Consider the following 23,191-nt stretch of genomic DNA (forward strand, 5'->3'; position numbering starts at 1 on the left):
CGTTTAAAACAAGTGGCTTTAAAAATTAAAAAAAGAAAAAAACACAACACAAAACATGTTGGCTATTCTTTCTTCAACAATGGAGAAGGGGGTTAGTAATAGAAAACATTTGAGTAAATGTGATTGGATTCACTATGGAAAGTGATTTACATTAGAAGCTTTGCCTGGTTTTATGTTCTTACTGACACTTATTGTTTGAACTTGAATGATTTACTTATTTAATCTCTCTGCCTCAGTTTTCATATCTGCAAAGTGGGAATAACAATAGTGTCTACCTTGGGATTGTTGTGAAGAGTGAATTCACACAGACACACACTCATGCACAGCTGTTAGAATAGTGTTTGATACATAGTAATTTCAAAAAATATACTGTTATTTTTTAAATGCAAATTAGGTTGATTTTTAAATAACATTTACTCAATTCCAGAGTAAAGCATAATCTAAATTAGGCCAAAATCCCCAAAAGAAACAACTTCTTTGGCATGAGACTTTCTCAGTTGTAAACCTACAAGTCCTATGTTGAAATTATTGATTTCACAGTAGTTTACCAGAATTGTATTTTCTAGCTCTGGAAAATGATCCAGATGAATATGTAAATAGGCTAAAGTTTATTTCTAATATAGAGTCTCATATAAACTAGTGCCAGTTTTTTTTTTTTTAAGATTTTATTTATTTATTTGTCAGAGAGAGAGAGAGAAAACACTAAGCAGGGGGAGTGGCAGGCAGAGGGAGAAGCAGGCTCCATGCTGAGCAAGGAGCCCAATGCGGGGCTCAATCCCAGGACCCTGGGATCATGACCTGAGCTGAAGGCAGACACTTAACCAACTGAGCCACCCAGGCATCCCTAGTGCCAGTTTTATATATGGGAAAAGATGAAAGATATTTGATTATCCTCTCCTAAAATTTGTGGTTCTTAAACCAAGAAATCATAACCATAATTATTAGTCATTGTTTATATTAAATACCGTAAAATAATGTAGTTGATCATCACTAAGTAATTCCCAGTCTGGTTGAGAACATTTGATGTTACTTGGTATGTCCTTCCTCCACTGGATTATGTACTATATATAAATGCTCTCTGTCCAAGCATTCAGAGTAAACTTGAGTTTTAGCTGAAACAGGTCTTTGTCAACAGCACAACTGGATTTATACTGACCAAAGAACTGCTCTTTCTATTTTATTAGACCATAATTTGCATTTTTGTCATCTGTAGGGGGAAGAGGTTAAGTTATTCTTAAAGAGCCTTATAATTCTGAAGTGCTATTATTGGATGATTTATAAAATGTTAATGATACTGATATTTTATTCTCTAAGATTGTTTGAGGTCATTTATTTTGCTTGAAAATGGGTACTTTCCCTCTTGATTTACCTGCAGGATCCAAGCACTCATTAAATATCCTCCCCCACCACAACCACCACCAATGAACACAGTACTTTTGTAAAATGCTCTTTTTAGAGAAACATTATAAAATGTGCTGTGACTAGGGGAGCAAAATGACTAATTTACAAATATATTTAAACCGGACAGAAAAGAACAAATAAGGCTTGTGGGATATATTCATCCCAATTGGCTGTTTTTGAGTTTATTCACATGGGGCTCAAGTTAAATAAAGATTGAGTAGACCTCTGTTTGCAGTTGGAGTTTTGACCACCACTTTTTTTTCTCATGTGACTTCCAAGGGTTATTATATATTCAGATGAACAATTTTCTTAGCCATGCTATTGTTTCAAGTGGTTGGTGTTCTATTCAGGTAGCCTGTCACTTTAACAAATGTCTTCTTTCCTAAGTGTCCCTACCTGAATTATTCTATTTTCACCACAGGGACTAAAATGTTATCCAGTAGAGTTTTGTCCAAAGAGAATGGGATGGACGTGGTGCTACAATCAATCATTCATCTGCTAGGTGTCAGGAAAGGTTTAACGTAAATGAAGAAATAATCGACTTTTGGGAAAAGTGGCCTTATCTTGTCTCTGTACTGTACAAATACTCCAACATCTAGAGAAAGGGAATTATTGATTTTAAAAATATGTGTAAAGAAAATTTGGGGTGTGTTATTTTTTATATTGTATTGCTTCCATCTATGATAAATATCATTAACTCTGAAACTTTTTTGCTAAGTCCCACATGACCCCTGTTTCTGAGGTCCCTTTCTGGTTTTTATCATAATTGTATTCCTTCTACGTGGCATTTGATTCACTCCCATCTTCTTTTTATTTTTTTTAAGATTTTATTTATTTATTTGAGAGAGAGAGAGAGTGAGCACGAGCACGGGGAGGGGCAGAGGGAGAGGGAGGACCAGACTCCTCACTGAGCATGGAGCCCAACGCAGGGCTCTATCCCTGGACCCTGAGATCATGACCTGAGCCAAGTCAGATGCTTAACCAACTGAGCCACTCAGGTGCCCTTACTGCTATTTTCTTGAAACTAATTTCTTTGATACCATACTTGCTTGATTTCTTCCTGGCTCTTATGTATCTACTTCACTGGATTTTCTTTTCCTGTGTTCCCCTTAATTTTGGGGTTTGCAGGTCACTGTTGTCTTGACTCTTGTCATCTCTGTGTTCTCTCTGGTTAATTTTATATATGCCCATGGCTTCCACTAATGGCTATACATTGATGACTTCAACATCATGTCTCTAGCCCAGACTTTTCAACATTGCACACTGTACCATTTTTTTCAATTATCGATTGCACATATTCCAGTTTTACAGATGTTCAAATACAATGTTCCAGCCTGAACTCATTAAACTTACTGTCTTTCCTCCAAAATCTGTTTCTCTTCCTGCCTTCATTATACTGGCTAATGCATATATTGGTTATGCTGGTTAATATACCATCTACTCAGTTACCTACACGAGAAACCTCAGAGATACTTCGTACTTGTTTCTTGGGCCTGACTTCACATCTGTTTGTCACTAAGTCCCATGGATTCTGCCTCCACGGTCTCTCTCCCCTCTATGCTCACTGTTGTTCTGTTTATTGAGGACTGCATGGTCTCTCTCTTAACTTTTAAGATCAAGCCTGCAAGCCTTCACTCTAGTTCTTCTATGGACTATTTTCTACGTTGAGTCTAGAGGAAACTCTAAAAATGCAAATCTGATTAGATCAAACTTCTATTTTTTTTTTTTTTTTATGACTCTCTAGTACTTATAGGAGGTCACAAAGTTTCAGTTTGACAGTCAAATCCAGCTAAAAGATAAATTTTTTAGGGCGCCTGGGTGGCTCAGATGGTTAAGCGTCTGCCTTCGGCTCAGGTCATGATCCCAGGGTCCTGGGATCGAGTCCCACATCGGGCTCCCGGCTCAGCGGGGAGCCTGCTTCTCCCTCTGACCCTCTCCCCTCTCATGCTGTTTCTCTCTCGCTCGCTCTCTAAAAAATAAATAAAATCTTTAAAATAAATAAATAAATAAATTTTTTAGCTCTCTGGTGTTTTTGGTATATTGAAATTGGGTGTCAACATTAAAACATTGAGAGATATCACAGAAACATCCAAATTTCAGATTTCTTCAAAAATTCCAGGATATCTAGCATTTTGGAAACAGCTGTAGCTGAGTAGTAGTTTTGTACGCAGTGCAGCATATTATGTCTGGGTCCCACCATCACTTGCCATTTCACCCATCCTTGATGTTGGCCTATCTTCTGTGGAGTATCTGCATTTGTTCCTTTTGGGGCAGCTTTGAACTCTTTTTTTTTTTTTAAATCTAGACCTTAAAGCCTGCCTTTCTTCCTCCCTCCCTCCCTCTCTCCATCTTCCTTCCTTCCTTCCTTCCTTCTTTCCTTCCTTCCTTCCTCCCTCCGTCCCTCCCTCCCTCTCTCCATCTTCCTTCCCTCCCACCCCCCCTTCCTCTTTCTTTCTTTTTCTCTTTCTGTCTTTCTTTCTTACCAGCTTTTTAGGTGACACTTTTTAGTGCCTATAACTTAAAATGTATTTACACTAGGGAGAACAGAATAGCTGATGCTTATGGGATATATTCATCCCAATGGTTGGCTGTATTTTAGCTTATTCATATGGGGCTCAAGTCAAGTAAAGGTTGAGTAGACCTCTGTCTACAGTTAGAATTTTGACCACCACTTTTTTTTTCATGTGACTTCCAAGAGATATCATATATTCAGATGGATAATTTTTTTAGAAATGATATTACTTCAAGTGATAAATGTTCTTTTGGGTAGCCTGAATGACACATCTGTGTCCCCCTCATAACTCTTTTGTAAAATTATTTTATTTTATTGTAGTATGAACACTTAATCTGAGATTTATCCTCTTATCAAATTTATAAGTGTATAAATACTATATTCACTGTAGGTACAATGCTGTACAACAGATCTCTAAAGCTTCTTCATCTTGTTTAACTGAAATTTTATGCCATTTGATTAGTAACTCCCCATTTTCTCTCCCTCCAGTCCCCGGCAACCACTATACCACTCTTTGATTCTTGTGTTTGACTATTTTAGATACCTCATATAAGTGGAAACATGTAGTATTTTTCTTTCTGTGACTGGTTGATCTCACTTAGCTTAGTGTCCTCAAGGTTCATCCATGTTGTCGCATAGGGCAGTATTTCCTTCTCTTTTAAGGCTGACTGATATTCCACTGTATGTATGTACGATATTTTCTTTGTCCATTCATCTGTTGATGGGCATTAGGTTGTTTCTGCATCTTGGCTATTGTGAATAGTGCAGCAACGAACATGGAGTGCTAATACCTCTTCAATCTTCCTGATTTCAGTTATTGTGAATAAATACCCAGAAATGGAATTGCTGAATCATATGGTAGTTCTATTTCCAGTTTTTTCAAGGAATTTCTGTCTTATTTCCCATAGTGGTTAGAGTCTTTTTGCATTCCCACCAATAGTATGTAAGGGTTCCAATTTCTCCATATCCTCTCCAACCCTTGTTGTGTTTTGGGTTTTTTTGATAATAGCCATTTTGACAGATGTGAGTTGATATCTCATTTTTTGATTTACATTTCTCTGATGACCTGCGACATTGAGCAATTTTTCATATAGCCTATTTGTATGTCTCCTTTGGAGTAATGTTTATTCACATTCTTAGCACATCTTTAAATAAGGATATTAGGATTTTTTTTTATTATTGAGCTTTTGGAGTTCCTTATATATTTTTGAGATTAATCCTTTTTCAGATATATGACTTGCAAATATTTTCTCCCATTCCACAGGTTGCCTTTTCACTCTCTTGATTATTTCCTTTGTTAATATCTAAGAAATCATTGCCAAGATCAATGTCATGAAGCTTTTCCCCTGTGTCTTCTTTTTTGTGTGTGTTTGTGATTTCAGATCTTACATTTAAGTCTTCAGTCCATTTTGAGTTGATTTTGTGTATGGTATATAATAAAGGAAGGAGTGCACAATGGAAGCTTCAGAAGGAAGGAAGGGGACAGGAACACAATTATTAATTATTCTAATCAATTATTTTGCTTGTGGACATCCATTTTCCCAGCATCATTTGTTGAAGAGACTGTCCTTTCCCCATTGTGTATTCTTGACACGCTTGTCAAAGATCGGTTGACCATGTGTGTATGGATTTATTCTAGGATTTCTGTTCTGTTCCATTGGTCGATATGTCTATCTTTTTGTCAGTATCATACTGTTTTGATTACTGCAGCTATATATATATTCACACACACACACATATATATGTAAACCAAGAAGTGTGATGTCTCCGCTTTAATTCTTTCTCAAGATTGATTTGGTTATTTGTGGTCCTTTACAATTCCACATGAATTGTAGGATTGTTTTACTCTGTTTCTATAAAAAATGCCATTAGGATTTTTCTTGGGTGAACCAGGGCAATTTTATTACTTCATCCCTGAACCTCAGTTTCCTCATCAGTAAGATGGGTATAATAATACCATCTATTTCATAACTATTAAAATTAAATACATTAATGCAAGGGAAACACGTTAGTATGTACCTGGCACATACTAAGTACTCAACAAATTTAGCTATATATGTATGCTGGTATCTTCAAACAGGGATGGAATGCTTAACACAGCAAATAGTAGGTGTTAGCCACTCCCATGTTCTCTGGCTTCTCACACATGAGCTTCCCTGACCGCAGTACTTTCAAGCACATGGGCATAGTTTTCCTTAATCTCTGCAGAGGTTTGATTCAAGACAACTATCAGATGGCTTTCATCTGCATAACTGAATAATAAAAGCAATTTTGGCTGTTTTGAAGGACAAGACAGTAGAGTTTAATCTTCAAACTTGATAGATTTGGAAGCACTCCTGTCAATATAAAAGATTTTGGGGGCGCCTGGGTGGCTCAGTCGTTAAGCGTCTGCCTTCGGCTCAGGTCATGATCCCAGGGTCCTGGGATCGAGTCCTGCCTCGGGCTCCCTGCTCGGGGGGGGGGTCTGACTCTCCCTCCACTCCTCCCCCTGCTCATGATCTCTCTCACACTCTCTCAAATAAGTAAATAAATAATTAAAAAAATATATATATATATAAAAGGTTTTGTCTGGGGTGGTGGAGAAGCCAAGGTCAGCACCCTGGTCGTACTGTCAGCTCGTGGCCCGGTCATAGTCCAGCTGCAGGTTCGGCTGCAGGGAGGCAGCCGCCTTCTTGTTGAGAGCCATGTTGGGCCTTCCAATCCTGTTAGGGGGGCGGCTGACTGAGGGGGACATTTTTAAAGCCATCCATGTTTGAGAAATGTCAGTTTCTGTTTCGTGTTTTCAAACCTAGCCGTATCCCACTGGCCGAACTGTGTTCCTGTGCCCTTCCTTCCTTCTGAAGCTTCCATTGTGCATGCCTCACTATCAGTCTCTTCTTGCAAGGCCTTTCGCCTCACCTGGTCTCTGCTCACGTGTGTGTGGCCTTTCTTTTCCAGCACCGCCTCTAAGTCTGTGTCGGGCTCCTCTTCCCAGGGTTCTCCTGCTACTCTGCTCTCTTTCCTCTTCTTTTTATTCCTCTTCAGAGCCAGCTTTTCAGTGCCTGGCTGCTCTGCCTTTTCTTTGGACTTCGTTTTCTTCTTTGCCAGGGACTTGGGGTTATGTCCTATTGGGATGTATTCTGAAGCCTCAACTTTGACTGGCTTCTTACTTCCTTTCCTAGGGCTGCTCTCCATGGACATGGAAAGTCCAAGGTGCCCTAGGGAGGTGTCTCCCCTCTGGTGGATTTTCTTTTTCTTCTTCATCTTCACATTGTATTCCCTAGGGCTCCCTTGCTTCCATTTCTGCCCTGAGACTACCTGCTCCTCACCATCCTTCCCCACTGAGCAAGCATACAGAGCATCCCCAGACTCACAGAACCAAGGGTCCCTGGCTACAGAAGGCTGCAGCCTCCTGGGCCTTTTTCTCCTTCTTGCCAACTTTGGACACCCTCTCGCCCTGCCTGGGGTCCAGGGAGGTCTTCACACTCGAGCCAGGGGACATGGTCAGAGGCCAGAAAGATTTACTCTTCTTTTTCTTTTCCCCACCTTGGAACTCAAATGAACCAAGAGGCTGCTTCCTGGGGCTGGGCAACTTCTCTCTCCATCTAGCACATAATGTGGTTTCAGGTTCTGGGTGCTGCTCACAGAGGGTGCTGTGGCCCTTCTTTTTCTTCACTAGAGGCATCTAGATGCCTGCCCTAGGACCATACTCTTTGAGGGAGATGTGGCTCTTATGGGACAGACCTCTGTGAAATAATTGTCACTGTTTAAAACTGAGTATGGAGTCTCTGGTTCTTTGATCACCTTTTTTTTTCTCTGGGAGCCCAAGGCCCAGGTCTCCTTTGTGGGTTTTGGTGATCATTCCTGTAGGCCAATCTTTCCCACCTACATGTGAAAGCCACCTTAGGATTTTAATAGGAATTGTGTTAGATCTGTAGATGACTTAGGGTAGTAGGGACATTTAAAATATATTAATTCCTGGGGTCCCTGGGTGGCTCAGTCAGTTAAGTGTCCAACTCTTGATTTTGGCTCAGGTCGTATGAGCTCAGGGTTGAGACTGAGCTCTGCATCGGGCTCTGTGCTGGGTGTGGAGCCTACTTAAGATTCTCTCTATTCCTCTCCCTCTGTCCCTTCCTGCTGCCCCCACCCATCACAACAGGCTCGAAGGTACCCTCTCTCTCTCAAAAGAAAAATAAAATTCTTTCAATATGTGAACATGGGATGTCTCTCCATTTGTTTGTGTCTTCTTTAATTTCTTTGATCAATGTTTTGTAGTTTTCAGCATACAAGGATTTTATTATTTTTGGTGCTATTATAAATGCGATTGTTTTCCTAATTTCCTCTTCAGGCAGTTTGTTAGTGGATAGAAATACAACTGATTTTTGTGTGTTGATTTTGTATCCTGCCCCTTTACTGAATTTATTTATTAATTCTAACAGGTTTTTTTCATGGAGTTTTTAGCGTTTTCTATATATAACATCATGTTTTCTGCAAACAGAGACAATTTTACTTCTTCCTTTCCAATTTGGATTGCTTTGATTTCTTTTTCTTAACCTAACTACTCTGGCTAGGACTTCTAGTACTATGTTGAATAGAAGTGGTGAGAGTAGACACCCTTGCCTTGTTTCTAATCTTAGAGGAAAAACTTGTGAGCTGTTCAGCCTTGAACTCTTGATTATTGTTGTCAGGGCCTCTTAGGATGATCCCCTCCCTTCTGTTTTTCCTGACAGTTCTTCCTGCTTCACATTTTGCCCAGACATGTCAAAGTACCCCAGTCTGTGGTGTTGTGCAGCATGTTTTAGGCTTTAATTATGGTACATAATCTATTTCTTTGTTTTGCAATGGTTATTCTTTCTTCTTTTCCATTTGATAAACTACTCATCATGTAAGCCCCAGGTTACACACCACCTTTGTAAAGCCATTCTTGACCTGATTAAACCAGGCTAATTCCTTCCTTTCTTGCACTGTATTAATATGAACCTCCCTTTTATAGTACAAGTTTATGCTTATTACAGTTATTTGTCTTTATGCCTGCCTCAATGAGGAGTTCACAGTCCAGGAATCTGCTTTATTAATAATATAATACCTGGCATGTAGTGCTGTTAAAAAATGTTAAATAAATGCAGAAATGAATGGACTAATTGGTGAATGGTGCAGAATTCCATGCCTGTAGTCTTATTTAGATTTGTTATCTTCTTTGGTCTGAGCATGAGATTCTCAGTAAAACTTTGTGGCTTTATTCGATTTTTTTTTTCCTAAAAACTAGTAGCAATCCTTATTTTATGTCACTGTGACATATTCAGGTTTATAATTAATTCAAACATTTCTGGTCTTTTATGGTAAACTGTTTTAAGAACTTTACATCTTTCTATTCTCTCTTAAAACAAATTCTAGATTAGGGTTCTTAAAAGTCACAAAAAAAAAAGAGAAAATGAAAGAAGTAATAAATATTACTTCTAAAATTCTTTTCTTTCCTGATCAATATTTTAACATACTTTCTTTTTTAAGAGTATTATATTAATAGTCACATTTTTCAAAAACTCCATGATTTAGTTACTAATTGAAACGAAAAACTTTTTTTTTTTCGGCTAGCTATTCTTCTTTTCCCCAGAAATCTAGAATTTTTACACCAAAAATTTACTTTTAAATTGAATAGTAAGATTTTTTTTGGTTGGGGATTAGTAGCATCTTGTTTTCCAAAATAATGTCTTAAGTAAAATGTAGCTTTCTTAAAAAGGTATTGCATAAGTTTAGAGTAGTGTTGAGCATAGTTTGTATGTGGGAATCTTTAAAATAGATACTGACTTCAGTTTCTACGATCTTAGGTCTTCCAACTTCTACAATTGTATATCCTCATTGCTATTTTACAAATAAACATAATGTGATTAGCCAGCATTCAAGTTAAGTAGCAAAATAAAATATATACTGTTCAAGTGTCCTAGAATCCTTACTTTTTTTTTTTTAATCTAGTATAATTTTTTTTTTTTTTTTTTACCTGTCTTGGATAAATCAGGGATTAGTATCTGCAGTTGTATCTGTGGCCTCCAGTTCAATAATCCTTACCAAAAAAAAACCAAAAAGAAAACAAAAAAAAACCCACCACAACCTTCCATAAATCAAAAATCAAATGGAATTGAATGGTTAATCAATGTGATAAATGTGGGATATTAGAAGGATGCCTGCATATGATTTTTACATGTGTTAAATTCCTATGAACATGACCGGTGACCTATTGTCATCAGGTCATGTATTTTTAGTTATTTTTCTAAAAGTGAGACTAGACTTGTTGTATATATCTGTCTTCATTTTCTTCCCAACTCCTGCTTGTGATCAATAGCATGATCTTGTTTTATTAACATTGGCTCTAGTCCCTGAATCAAATGTTTACAACTTGCTCAGGAATAGGGAGATCTTGACCTTTTCAAGAAAGTATAAACTCTAATTTAAGTATATGTGCTTTTTTATTGGTAGCTTAGAATTAAACCTACTCCTTTTTGTTTCTTTTAACACAACTAACTTGACTTCTTTCCCATTATTCTATTTCTAGTGTTGGTATCCTGCAAGCAACTAATTTTCATGTTGTTACATCTTGGTTCCTTAGGAACAAACAAAACAGAGTTTTTATGGAAGTTTGAAGTATGCTTTTAATTTAAATTGCCCCGGCTTTCTCTCATTCCTGAAAGAAAGCAAACAAATTTTCGTGCTTCCTCTTGTTTTTCCTAAGAAGTTAGAGGATTCCCATTTGATAAGGTGCTAATATTTTAATTAGTGAAACCTATAATTAAAATTTTTGATATTGATCAAATGTTTTCTTTAAATAAATTTTCCAAGTTTTCTTCCACTAACAGAATAGTAGGTTGGAGAGAGACTTGAAGAGGACGGTCCTTTTATATATATTAATGTTTAAGTCTTCTGGCCTGTGTGGTAGAAATAATCTTTTATCACTTAATTGCTTGGTTTTGAAAGTTTTATTTCTTGTTGTTATCCATGTGAAATAGTGCATTTATATTGTTATGGATTTGGCCTGCAGTTACCATTTCTTCTTTTACCCATGCACATAAATCTGATGTAATAGATCTGCAGACATTATGAATGGTAACATTAACTGGATTACTTGTCCCTTCTTACAGGGGCCACTGTGTGATTGTACCCTCTGGCACACTGTTCAGCAGTCTGTTCAAGCCACTTCACTCAGTTGAGTCAGACATGGGGATTCCTGCTTTTTTCCTTTGGGAAACTTCTCCATGGTCCAGAAGTTCTCACTTTTTTGGGATTTTTCTTAATCTCATGCCTAAAATTTCCCCATTATTTAAAGTATCCTGCAAAGTATTCATTAGCAATTGCCAAAAAGTCCTAAAATATAACCTGAAGTTCTTTGTTGCATTATTGGAAACCTTTTACCCAGCAGATACTGGAGATTGTGGTACTGATAGTGATAAAGATGATCATCATTTATGCAGGGAAAATTCTCCCTTCCACCTCTGTTGCCCATCTCAGTTCCCCATTCCACTCTCCCCCAAATCCCTAACCTAGGTAGCTGCTGTTATTAATTCCTTGTATATCTTTTCAGCTTTTCTTTATGTATATACAAGCAAATACAAAGGTACATTCTTCTCCCTCCACTGTTTAAATAACAAGATGGCATACCATACAAAAGACAACATAAACTGTACAAACTATTCTGCACCTTGCTTTCTTCACTTATCAATTGATCTTGGAGAGCAATATGTAAAAAAGTCATTCATTCTTTTTTTTAATACCTGAATAGTGTTCCGTTGTATGAATGTACCAAATTTATTTAACCAATCCTGTTGGTAGATGGTTTTTGGTATTGCATGTGGTGCTACAGTGAATGATATTGAACTTTGTCATTTTTCATGTGGACAAAGAAAAAAATAGAACTACTTATTCAAAGCGTGTGTGCATTTGCAGTATTGATAATCCTTTCACACTTGTCCTTATGGGGGATATCCCTGTTGACACTCCCCATGGCAGTGCATGAGAGGACAGTTACTCACAAAATGAATGTTCACTTACAACATGAAGTATCAGACTTCTGGATATTGGTCAAATTGATAGGAATAAAGGGGTAGCTTAATGTAGTTTTCATTAAACTTTTCTCATGAGTAAGATGGAATGTTTTCGAGGACTGTTTTTACCCTTTGCCCGTTTTTTGGGGGTAGGGGGGACTGGTGATTGTTGCTCTTTTTCATATTAACGTCTACGAATTCTTTATACAAGCATGCTTCATTTTATGGTGCTTCACAGATATTGTGTTTTTTACAAATTGAAAGTTTGTGGCAACTCTGTGTCGAGCAACTCTGTTGACGCCATTGTTCCAACAGCATTTGCTCGCTTTGTGTCTCTGTGTCACATTTTGGTAATTCTCAGTACTAACTGAATATTTCAATCCTTTCATTATTATTATATTTTTATGATGATCTGTGATCAGATTATGACTCGTTGAAAGCTCAGATATGGTTAACATTTTTTAGCAATATTTTTAAATTAAGGTATACACACTTTTTCTAGACACAATGCTACTACACACTTAATAGACTACAGTACAGTGTAAACATAACTTTTATATACACTGGGAAACCAAGAAATTAATTTGAATCACTTTATATTGCAATATTTGCTTTATTGTCGTGGTCTGGAACCAAACCCACAATGTCCAAAAGGTATTGCCTGGTATGTCTTGAAGATTAACCCTCGTTCAAAATAGAATTTGTACTTTTTTTTCAGTTTATAGTTTGTCTTAGACTTTGTTAAATTGAACACTAAATTTATTCTATCTTTGTTCTGTATTTTGCCATTCAAAAATATTTGTCTTTTGTATGGTCAAAATCATCTATCTTTTATGGTTCTGTATTTAGAATCATAGTTAGAAAGGCTTTCTCACCTCAGGATTATAAATGAATTAAGGTAAAATTATTCTTGGTTGTTTTATATTTTATGTTTTTACCTTAAATGGGAGCCTTTCTTCCATTACATCTTCTAATTCACTGTCATTTGTGTATATGAATTGTTTTCTGTATTTTAATATTTCAACTTGCTCTCTTATTATATTCACTTACTGTTTGCAATTTCAGCTGAGTCTCTTGAATTTTTGAGATATACATCATTTGTAAGTAGTGATGGTGTTTTCTTTAATTTTATACTTCTAATTGTGTTTGCTAGTATTTCCAGTAAAATGTTAAGTAATAGTAGTATTAGTACTCACTTTGTTTTTTTTCTTTTTTTGAAAAACAGCTCTATTGAGGTATACTTGACGTGTATGTGACTGTATATATAGTGTGCTTATTCTTTGTTCCTTTGGTCCTTATTTCTTGCCTTCTTTTGAATAAATCACATAGTTTCTAATATTATGTTCTATCTCCTGTATTAAATTTTTAAGTATACCTCTGTATTATTTTTTAGTGATTCCTGTAAGAGAGTACAGTGTGTATCTTGAAGTTACTACAGTCTGCTTTCAAACAATATCATTTTACTTCATGGACAATGTTAAGAACTTCCATAGTAGAATTCCATCCCACCCTTTGTACCCTTGTTGTTTTACATTTTACTCCTACATATGCTGTGAGCCTCGTGACATATACTTAGAAAAAGTGTTTTATATCCACCCAGATATTTACTTATTGGAGCTCTTTTTTTCCTTTATGCAGTTCATAATTTCCATTTGGTGTCTTATCTCTTCAGTCTGAAGAACTCATTTTAGCATACCCAGTTAGTTCCACTGGAGATGAATTCTTTCTGCTTTTATCTATCTGGGGAAAAAAAAGCATCTTTATTTCACCATCAGCTTTAAATAATATTTTCACTGGACATTGACTCTTGGTTTGACAAGTTTGTTTATTTTCCTACCTTTCTACACTTCAAAGGTATAATTTTATTATCCTCTGGCCTCCATTGTTGCTGGTGAGAAGTCATCCATCATTTATGTCATTTTTACTCTCTATATGTGATGAATGTTCTCTTATCCTGTGGCTCCTTTTAAGATTTGTTATGTATCTTTGTGTTTCAGCGGGAGGTTTAATTATGTTGTACCTAGGTGTGGTTTCTTTGCAGCAGGTGTGAACTTGCTGGTGATTCATTGAGTTTGCTGGACCTATGGGGTGATATCTTTCATCAGTTTGATAAAGTTTTCAGTCATTATTTATTTAAATATTTCTTCTGCCCCATTTTCTCTATTTTCTTTTTTTGACTCCAATTACAAATATGTTAGGTCATTTAATATTATTCTGCAGTTCTTGTGCACTTTGCTTTGCTTTTTTCACTTTTTTTGTATCTTTGTTTTTTGGTTTGTGTACTTTTCATTGATCTCCTTTTAAGTTTATGGGTCCTTTTCTTTGCCCTTTCTAGTATGCTCTTAAGTAATTTTTAACAATATCATTTTAATTACATTTTGATAACCATATTTTTTGTGCTATCATTTCTATATATTTGGTTTATTTTTATAGTCTCTCTTTCTCTACTGAAATTCCCCATCTCTTCAATGTGTACTGTCCATCTTTTCTACCATATCCCTTAGTATTTTTATCATAGTTATTTTAAAGTCCCTGTGTGATAATTCCAATACAAGGATCATCTCTGAGTGTGTGATCATGGGTCACATTTTCTTGCTTTTTCATGTGTCTTGTAATTTTTGATTGTGTGCTGGATATTTTACATAAAAGAGCAATAGGGAGCAAAGTAAGTAAAATTTTATCAAAAAATAAAACACAAAACAAAACCCTCCCTTTTCTATCAGGCTTCTATGGTGGAGTGGCTAAGTCAATCTAACCTATAATTGGACTGTGTGTGGGCTCTTTTTTGCAGTTTCAGTTTAATTCACATTTTGAGGATGTGGTTAGGCTTTTCCTTTCAGCAGGGCTTGAGCTTTGAGCACTGGTGAATTTCCAGAGATCTCATTCTGCTTTTCAGCCAAGCCACCATCTTTTTGGTTTGTGGGATCTCTTTCTCTGCTTTATAGCCCCACTGCTAACTTTTTAAGTCTCTGGGGCATTGTCTTTGCTCTCCAGTCCTGATCTTGACTGTCTATACCTTTGGAGATTTCTCTCTGCTCCACTTAAACTAAGTGGAAATTAGTGAGGTTATACTCTTTGAAGACCCAGAATTCCTTAGAGCATTTTCTCTCAACTCTCCTGTTCCCCTCTCCTACTCTAACCTTTGGTGGCTAAAATGCTGGAATGCCTCAGATAGGTTTCTATGAGCTCTCTTGCCCCATCCCTAGCCTGCAATATCCAAGATCTCAGAGTACTTAACATGGACTTCTCTTAGCTCTGCTGCCTTGCATCCCACCTTCAGAGGGTCAACTACCTTAGATTTAGGGAGGTCTTGCATAGCCGAGGGTAACATCTCTCTCAGCAGTTATACCATGTCCTGAGCACTCAGTGATGACTCATAGAAAAGCATTGGTTAATGAACCTTATACCTCACTCTGTGGCTCAGGTTCTTTGAAATCCTAATATGTTGTGCCAGCACTGATGCGGACCCAAAAGTTTGTTAAAAGTTTGGCTGGTTTCTTCTTACCTGTATCTGTGTAGGCTTATTCTACTCCTTCAGGAAGGGGAACAACCATGGGTCTCTTCTTTATTATGAAATGCTCATGGATTTTCTGGAATGTTTCACTTGAGTGTCTTTGTGCCATCAGCTCTCTCTTAGGTTTTAAAAATGATGATTTTGTCACTTCTCCAGCTTGCTTTGTTTGTTAAGGTGAAGGCAATTGTCTCTTATAACCTTCTGTATTCTTTAAGGAACTGAAGTCCCATGTTATTCTTTAATTACCACTGCCTCTTCTGCTTCTTTGAACAAACTATGTCTAGGAAGGCTTCTGCCAGTGGCCACTTAGCCTGTCCCCACTTCCATTGTTTCAAACAAAGCATATAGACTTTATGCTTCAGAATGAGTCTCCCACCTTTAGGAAGTATATTTTGGCTGGTGCCTGTTGAGCTTAGCTATTATTGAGACCTCTTAACCTTCATGCATTTTGTCACCCTCTACCAAGTGGTTCTGCATGATCTCATCTGCTTTTGGACGGCTCTTCACATATTTTGAGATCTATGAATAATATCTGGTTTCTAGTTTTGCCAAGCATAGAGAATTCAGAATATATTTGTTCTTGTTTTTCACCCACCCACCCCAGAAGGAAAGGAGAGGGAAAATGATGACTTAGAGGGAACCTGCTAACTTCTGCAGCGGTGTTCTTATTGCAAGTCCCATGTAATCATTACAACAAGGCATATTTATTTTTCTTATGCAGATGTACAGACGGAGACTCAGAAAGGTTAGACACCCTCTCTGCAGTCACACAGATAATAAATAGCAACACTGGGATTTAAACCATGGTTAGTTTAATTCATACTGTTAAATAATGTGCTGATAATGAAGTGCATTATCTTTGAAGCTTCTGTCTTGTATTACTGCCTGACTTCTTTTTAGAGCTTGGGTAACATAGACAGGTATTTTCTCTTCTAGAGACAGAGCAAAAGAGTGAATTGGAACCTAAACACTCAGAAACCATTAAGGCTCAAAGCAGAGGAACGTAAGTTCAGATATAAGCAAAAAGAGTCAAAAGAAAAAAAGGCCAAAAATAAGAGACAAAATCGAGTCCCAAGAGCCAGAAGGAACTGGATTGGAATGGCAATCAGGTCTTTTTTTTTTTTTTTTTTTTTTTTTGCAATCAGGGCTTTATATCAGGAGTTCAGATGACAACTGGGAGCAGAACTGACGTGGCCATGTTGGGCCAATGGTGTGTGAGGTCATCTTAAAGAGCTGAGGCAGCAAACCCAGAGTTTGAGACACTGGAGAAAGAGGCTTGCTGGCATTCTCAATAATAATAATTATTATTATCAGAGCAGTAATTTTTCTTTAATTCCTAGTACATGCTCAACACTATACTAACTGTTCCATAAACTTTATCTCGATTAGACCTGAGGTACATAGGGATTCAAAAACTTGCTTAGTAATCACAACTAGAAAAGGACAAAGCTGGGATTTGAATCTAGGTTCATCAGATGCCCAAATTGGAGGTCTCTCTGATTTATCATATTGTGTCTTCAAAGGACCAGAAAATAAGAGTAATAACTCAAATAAAAATTAATGTGTGTAAAGAATATTAAATGTATTCAGAGCAGAAATAAGGAAGAAAAGAAAAAAGAGTGACCTTCTCAGCTTTACATATCATGAATAAGATTGGGTACACATTGGTTCATGTTAGATTTTGGAAGAATCTACTAATGTCCACCTCTGGGTGCAATTAGGGCTACCATTCCTAAAAATAACATAGAAAATACTGGAGTGGGCCCCTCAGATAATAAACAGTTGGAAAATTAGGCAGATAAAGAAAGGTCCTGGGATCATTTTCTGTGATGGAAAGTTGTGGAGTTTTTAAGTGTCTTCAAGTCTGTGAAGAACTGTTATGCCAAGTATGGTCAGTAGGTGTTGTTGGTCTGTACTGTATGCATAACTATAGTACCATACATTTGAGTTTAAGTAGGGAACTAGTTCCTGACAGTGGCCAGTGACTGTTGGTAAACCTCATTTGTGAAAATTGAGGCACCTCCTTCCATAGGTCTTTATAAGATACATTTAGTGTAGGATGATATAAGGGAGCAAGGCAGACTGGAGGACCTCTCAAGGTCCCTTCTAGCCCTAAGGTTCTATTATGATTGCATATTTATAGAGCACCAAAATTGGCTGTGTTCTTTTTAGAGAATAGAATTGCATTCAGTCCCTGTCCAGGACCATCACACTCAAAATTAGACAGATCAGCAATACCTTGGTTGCCAAATCAAGTCAAAGTGTAGCAGGCACATGTCTATCTGAGAATGTGTGTTCTCTTCAAGAACATTAGAGAATGACCTAAGAGCATGGTAGAAGATATGTAGTTAGTGCAAACACTCCAATGAGATTTGTATTAGGATCCTCTAGGCATTTTTGTTAAAAGAAATAATAATGATAAATCATTTCTTATTATCTTTTAAGCAACCTAATTTAGAATTAGTGTCCTCAAAAGTTCTAATTCTGAATGAAATGAAGGAATTGGAAAAGAATTGGACTTTACTGTCAAACTGTTTTAACTCTTATTATTAACCTGAAAGCTTTGAACTTCTCTGACCATGGATGATTTTTTTTTTTTAAGATTTTATTTATTCATTTGAGAGAGAGGGAGAGAGGTAGAGCATGAACTGGGGGTGGAGGGACAGAAGGAGAGGTATAAGCAGACTCCCTCCTGAGCAGGGAGCCTGACATGGGGCTCGATCCCAGGGCCCCATGATCATGACCTGAGCGGAAGGCAGATGCTTAACTGCCTAACCGACTGAGCCACCCAGGTGCCCCAACCATGGATGATTTAGATTGAGTCCATTTTAATAGTTGAACTACAAAAAGAAAATTATGTTGCTAATTTAAAACTAGCAAAAAAGGGGCACTTGGGTGGCTCAGTTGGTTAAGCATCTGTCTTCTGCTCAGGTCATGATCCCGGGGTCCTGGGATCAAGCCCCTCTTCGGGCTCCCTGCTCAGTGGGGAGCCTGCTTCTCCCTCTCTCTGTGCTGCTCCCCTTGCTTGTCGCTTTCTCTCTCTCTCCTGCTTTCTGTCAAATAAATAAATAAAATCTTTAAAAAATAACCTTAACAAATAAAGTTCTTTATTTTTACTGAAAAAAATGGAAAACCCCATCATATATGATAAAAATTAGCAGTTTCAGTTGTCTGATTTTGACCATTCTGAGGAATGGTCTCATATTTTTGATTAACAAGAACGATTATCTAATCAAGGATTTATATGGACATTTAGTTAATCTCAGACATTAACTGTAGAAAAATAGCTTATCAAGAGCCTCTACCTTCTTCCCCCCCTAATCTTTTCACACTTTTAATCATTGTAAACTTTTTATTTGGAAATAATCCCAAACTTTCAGAAAAGTTTAAAGAATAGTACAAAGAACATACATATATTCTTTATCTAGCTTTACCTATTAGCATTTTGTTCCATTTGCTTTATCATCTGTGCATGCTTTCTCTACTGATCTTTTTACTCTCTACATATATGTCCCTGTTTTCTGAACCCTTTGAGAGTATGTTGCATACATCATGCATCTGTTCATGTTTTTTTAAAGTAATGTAATTTTTACCTTTCTTCAAAGTAAAAATATTTTTTCTTAGATAGCTCTATTATTTACCAAAATGTAGAGGCAACTTGAACTATTATATTTCACCTTGGCCTGTTATCTATTTAACTACCCATTCATGAGATCCTTTTCATGCCTTGTGTCTGGAGTATACTATTTTTTCAGATTGTCCCTAATAAAATCTGAAGACCTGACACCCAGCACCTGTTGCTACAACATGTAATGTTATAGCTTCTTCATGTGACATATGCCAAATTCTTGTGACATAATTTTTATTAAAGAAAACTCATTTTTTAAAAATTTTCTTTTATTATGTTATGTTAATCACCATACATTACATCATTAATTTTTGATGTAGTGTTCCGTGATTCATTGTTTGTGTATAACACCCAGTGCTCCATGCAGAACGTGCCCTCTTTAATACCCATCACCAGGCTAACCCATCCTCCCACCCCCTTCCCCTCTAGAACCCTCAGTTTGTTTCTTAGAGTCCATAGTCTCTCATGGTTCATCTCCCCCTCTGATTTCCCCCCCTTCATTTTTCCCTTCCTAATATCTTCTTTTTTTTTTTTTTTTTTTACATATAATGTATTATTTGTTTCAGAGGTACAGGTCTGTGATTCATCAGTCTTACACAATTCACAGCGCTCACCATAGCACATACCTTCCCCAATGTCTGTCACCCAGCCACCCCATCCCCCCCACCCCCCACCACTCCAGCAACCCTCAGTTTATTTCCTGAGATTAAGAATTCCTCATATCATTGAGATCAAATGATACATGTCTTTCTCTGATTGACTTATTTCGCTTAGCATAATACCCTCTAGTTCCATCCACGTTGTTGCAAATGGCAAGATTTTGGTTTTTTTGATGGCTGAATAATATTCCATTGTATATATATACCATATCCTCTTTATCCATTCATCTGTTGATGGACATCTTGGCCATTTCCATAGTTTGGCTATTGTGGACATTGCTGCTATAAATATCGGGGTGCACATACCCTTTTGGATCCCTACATTTGTATCTTTGGAGTAAATACCCAGTAGTGCAATTGCTGGGACGTACTATTTTCAACTTTTTGAGGAACCTCCATACTGTTTTCCAGAGTGGCTGCACCAGCTTGCATTCCCACCAAAGTGTAGGAGGGTTCCCCTTTCTCTGCATCCACACCAACATCTGTCATTTCCTGACTTATTAATTTTAGCCATTCTGACTGGTGTGAGGTGGTATCTCATTGAGGTTTTTTTTGTGTGTGTTCCACAATTCATTTACTGAGCTGGGGCAAGTGATTTAACAACAGATTGCGGGATAAGGCTGGGAGAGAAGAGTTTTGCTTCCCTTCCCAGGAGCCAGCTGTGTCATGGATGCTTATAAATTTTCCAAAATAGCCACCTGTTGTTGGGCGAGCTGGGTCTGGAGCTGGAGATTGGCATACATACATTCTAGGAGTCTCAGGCATTCTTTGGGCTTGTGGTCAACTCCTAAGGGCAGCTTTGTGTTCTGGATGTTCAGGAAAGTGGCCGGTGGGGAACTTGCTTGAACATTAGTAAAGCTAGGGGAGGGTTTGGCTTGACAAAGAGGCACAACATTACTTTCCTCTTTGGCTTTTCTGTTGGGATGACTAGCATGCTGCTCCATCGGGACACCAACAGGTGTGCCTGTGCTGTTAGTCAAAAGCCTCCTGCCCAGCACCCACCCTCGTAGTTGATACACATGCGTGGTGGTGTGCCGGCCAGCTTCGTTGAGGTTTTGATTTGGATTTCCCTGATGCGAGCCATGTTGTGCACTTTTTCGTGTGTCTGTTGGCCATTTGGATGTCTTCTTTGGAAAAATATCTGTTCATGTCTTCTGCCCATTTCTTAATTGGATCATTGGTTCTTTGGGTGTTGAGTTTGATAAGTTCTTTATAGATTTTGGATACTAGCCTTTTATCTGATATGTCATTTGCAAATATCTTCTCCCATTCTGTCAGTTGTCTTTTGGTTTTGTTGACTGTTTCCTCTGCTGTGCAAAAGCTTTTTATGTTGATGAAGTCCCAATAGTTCATTTTTGCCCTTGCTTCCCTTGCCTTTGGCGATGTTTCTAGGAAGAAGTTGCTGTGGCTGAGGTCAAAGAGGTTGCTGCCTGTGTTCTCCTCTAGGATTTTGATGGACTCCTGTCTCACATTTAGGTCTTTCATCCATTTTGAGTCTATTTTTGTGTGTGGTGTAAGGAAATGGTCCAGTTTCATTCTTCTGCATGTGGCTGTCCAATTTTCCCAACACCATTTGTTGAAGAGACTGTCTTTTTCCACTGGATATTCTTTTCCCATTGGACATTCCTTCCTGCTTTGTCAAAGATGAGTTGACCATAGAGTTGAGGGTCCATTTCTGGGCTCTCTATTCTGTTCCATTGACCTATGTGTCTGTTTTTGTGGCAGTACCATACTGTCTTTGATGATTACAGCTTTGTAATAGAGTTTGAAGTCCGGAATTGTGATGCCACCAGCTTTGCTTTTCTTTTTCAACATTCCTCTGGCTATTCGGGGTCTTTTCTGGTTCCATGCAGATTTTAGGATTATTTGTTCAATTTCTTTGAAAAAAGTGGATGGTATTTTAATAGGGATTGCATTGAATGTGTAGATTGCTCTAGGTAGCATTGACATCTTCACAATATTTGTTCTTCCAATCCATGAGCATGGAACATTTTTCCATTTCTTTGTGTCTTCCTCAATTTCTTTCATGAGTATTTTATAGCTTTCTGAGTACAGATTCTTTGCCTCTTTGGTTAGACTTATTCCTAGGTATCTTATGGTTTTGGGTGCAATTGTAAATGTGATCGACTCCTTAATTTCTCTTTCTTCTGTCTTGTTGGTGTATAGAAATGCCACTGATTTCTGTGCATTGATTTTATATCCTGCCACTGTACTGAATTCCTGTATGAGTGCTAGCCATTTTGGGGTGGAGTCTTTTGGGTTTTCCACATAAAGCATCATATCATCTGCAAAGAGTGAGAGTTTGACTTCTTCTTTGCCGATTCAGATATCTTTTATTTCTTTTCGTTGTCTGATTGCTGTGGCTAGGACTTCTAGTACTATGTTGAATAGCAGTGATAATAGTGGGCATCCCTGCCGTGTTCCTGACCTTAGGGGGAAAGCTCTCAGTTTTTCCCATTGAGAATGATATTCACTGTGGATTTTTCATAGATGGCTTTTATGATATTGAGGTATGTACCCTCTATCCCTACACTCTGAAGAGTTTTAATCAAGAAAGGATGCTGTACTTTGTCAAATGCTTTTTCTGTATCTATTGAGAGGATCATATGGTTCTTATTCTTTCTTTTATTAATGTTTTGTATCACATTGATTGATTTGTGGATGTTGAACCAACCTTGCAGCCCAGGGATAAATCCCACTTGGTCGTGGTGAATAATCCTTTTAATGTACTGTTGGATCCAATTGGCTAGTATTTTGGTGAAAATTTTTGCATCCATGTTCATCAAGGATATTGGTCTGTAATTCTCCTTTCTGATGGGGTCTTTGTCTGATTTTGGGATCAAGGTAGTGCTGGCCTCATAAAATGAGCTTGGAGGTTTTCCTTCCATTTCTATTTTTTGGAACAGTTTCAGAAGAATAGGTATTAATTCTTCTTGAAATGTTTGGTAGAATTCCCCTGGGAAGCCATCTGGCCCTGGGCTTTTGTTTTTTGGGAGATTTTTGATGACTGCTTCAATTTCCTAAGTGGTTAGAGGTTTGTTCAGGTTTTCCATTTCTTCCTGGTAACGTTTTGGTAGTTTATACATCTCTAGGAATGCATCCATTTCTTCCAGATTATCTAATTTGCTGCCATATAGTTGCTCATAATATGTTCTTATAATTGTTTGTATTTCTTTGGTGTTGGCTGTGATCTCTCCTCTTTCATTCATAATTTTATTTATTTGGGTCATTTCTCTTTTCTTTTTGATAAGTCTGGCCAGGGGTTTATCAATCTTATTAATTCTTTCAAAGAACCAGCTCCTAGTCTCATTGATCTGTTCTACTGTTTTTTTGGTTTCTATTTCATTGATTTCTGCTCTGATCTTTATTATTTCTCTTCTCCTGCTGGGTTTAGGCTTTATTTGCTGTTCTTTCTCCAGCTCCTTTAGGTGTAGGGTTAGGTTGTGTATTTGAGACCATTCTTGTTTC

General features: G+C 37.4%; 1 protein-coding gene and 2 pseudogenes across 3 annotated transcripts in view; 1 reads left to right on the forward strand and 2 right to left on the reverse strand.

Moving 5' to 3' along the window:
• Positions 1–23,191, forward strand: part of VTI1A (vesicle transport through interaction with t-SNAREs 1A) — a 346,286-nt gene that overhangs the window by 45,593 nt on the left and 277,502 nt on the right. The gene's annotated exons all lie outside the window — the stretch shown is intronic.
• Positions 6,216–7,754, reverse strand: LOC110589146 (annotated as a pseudogene).
• On the reverse strand, positions 20,294–20,679 carry LOC110589148 (annotated as a pseudogene).

The sequence above is a fragment of the Neomonachus schauinslandi genome, chromosome 6 (assembly GCF_002201575.2).
Source record: "Neomonachus schauinslandi chromosome 6, ASM220157v2, whole genome shotgun sequence".
Taxonomy (NCBI): domain Eukaryota; kingdom Metazoa; phylum Chordata; class Mammalia; order Carnivora; family Phocidae; genus Neomonachus; species Neomonachus schauinslandi.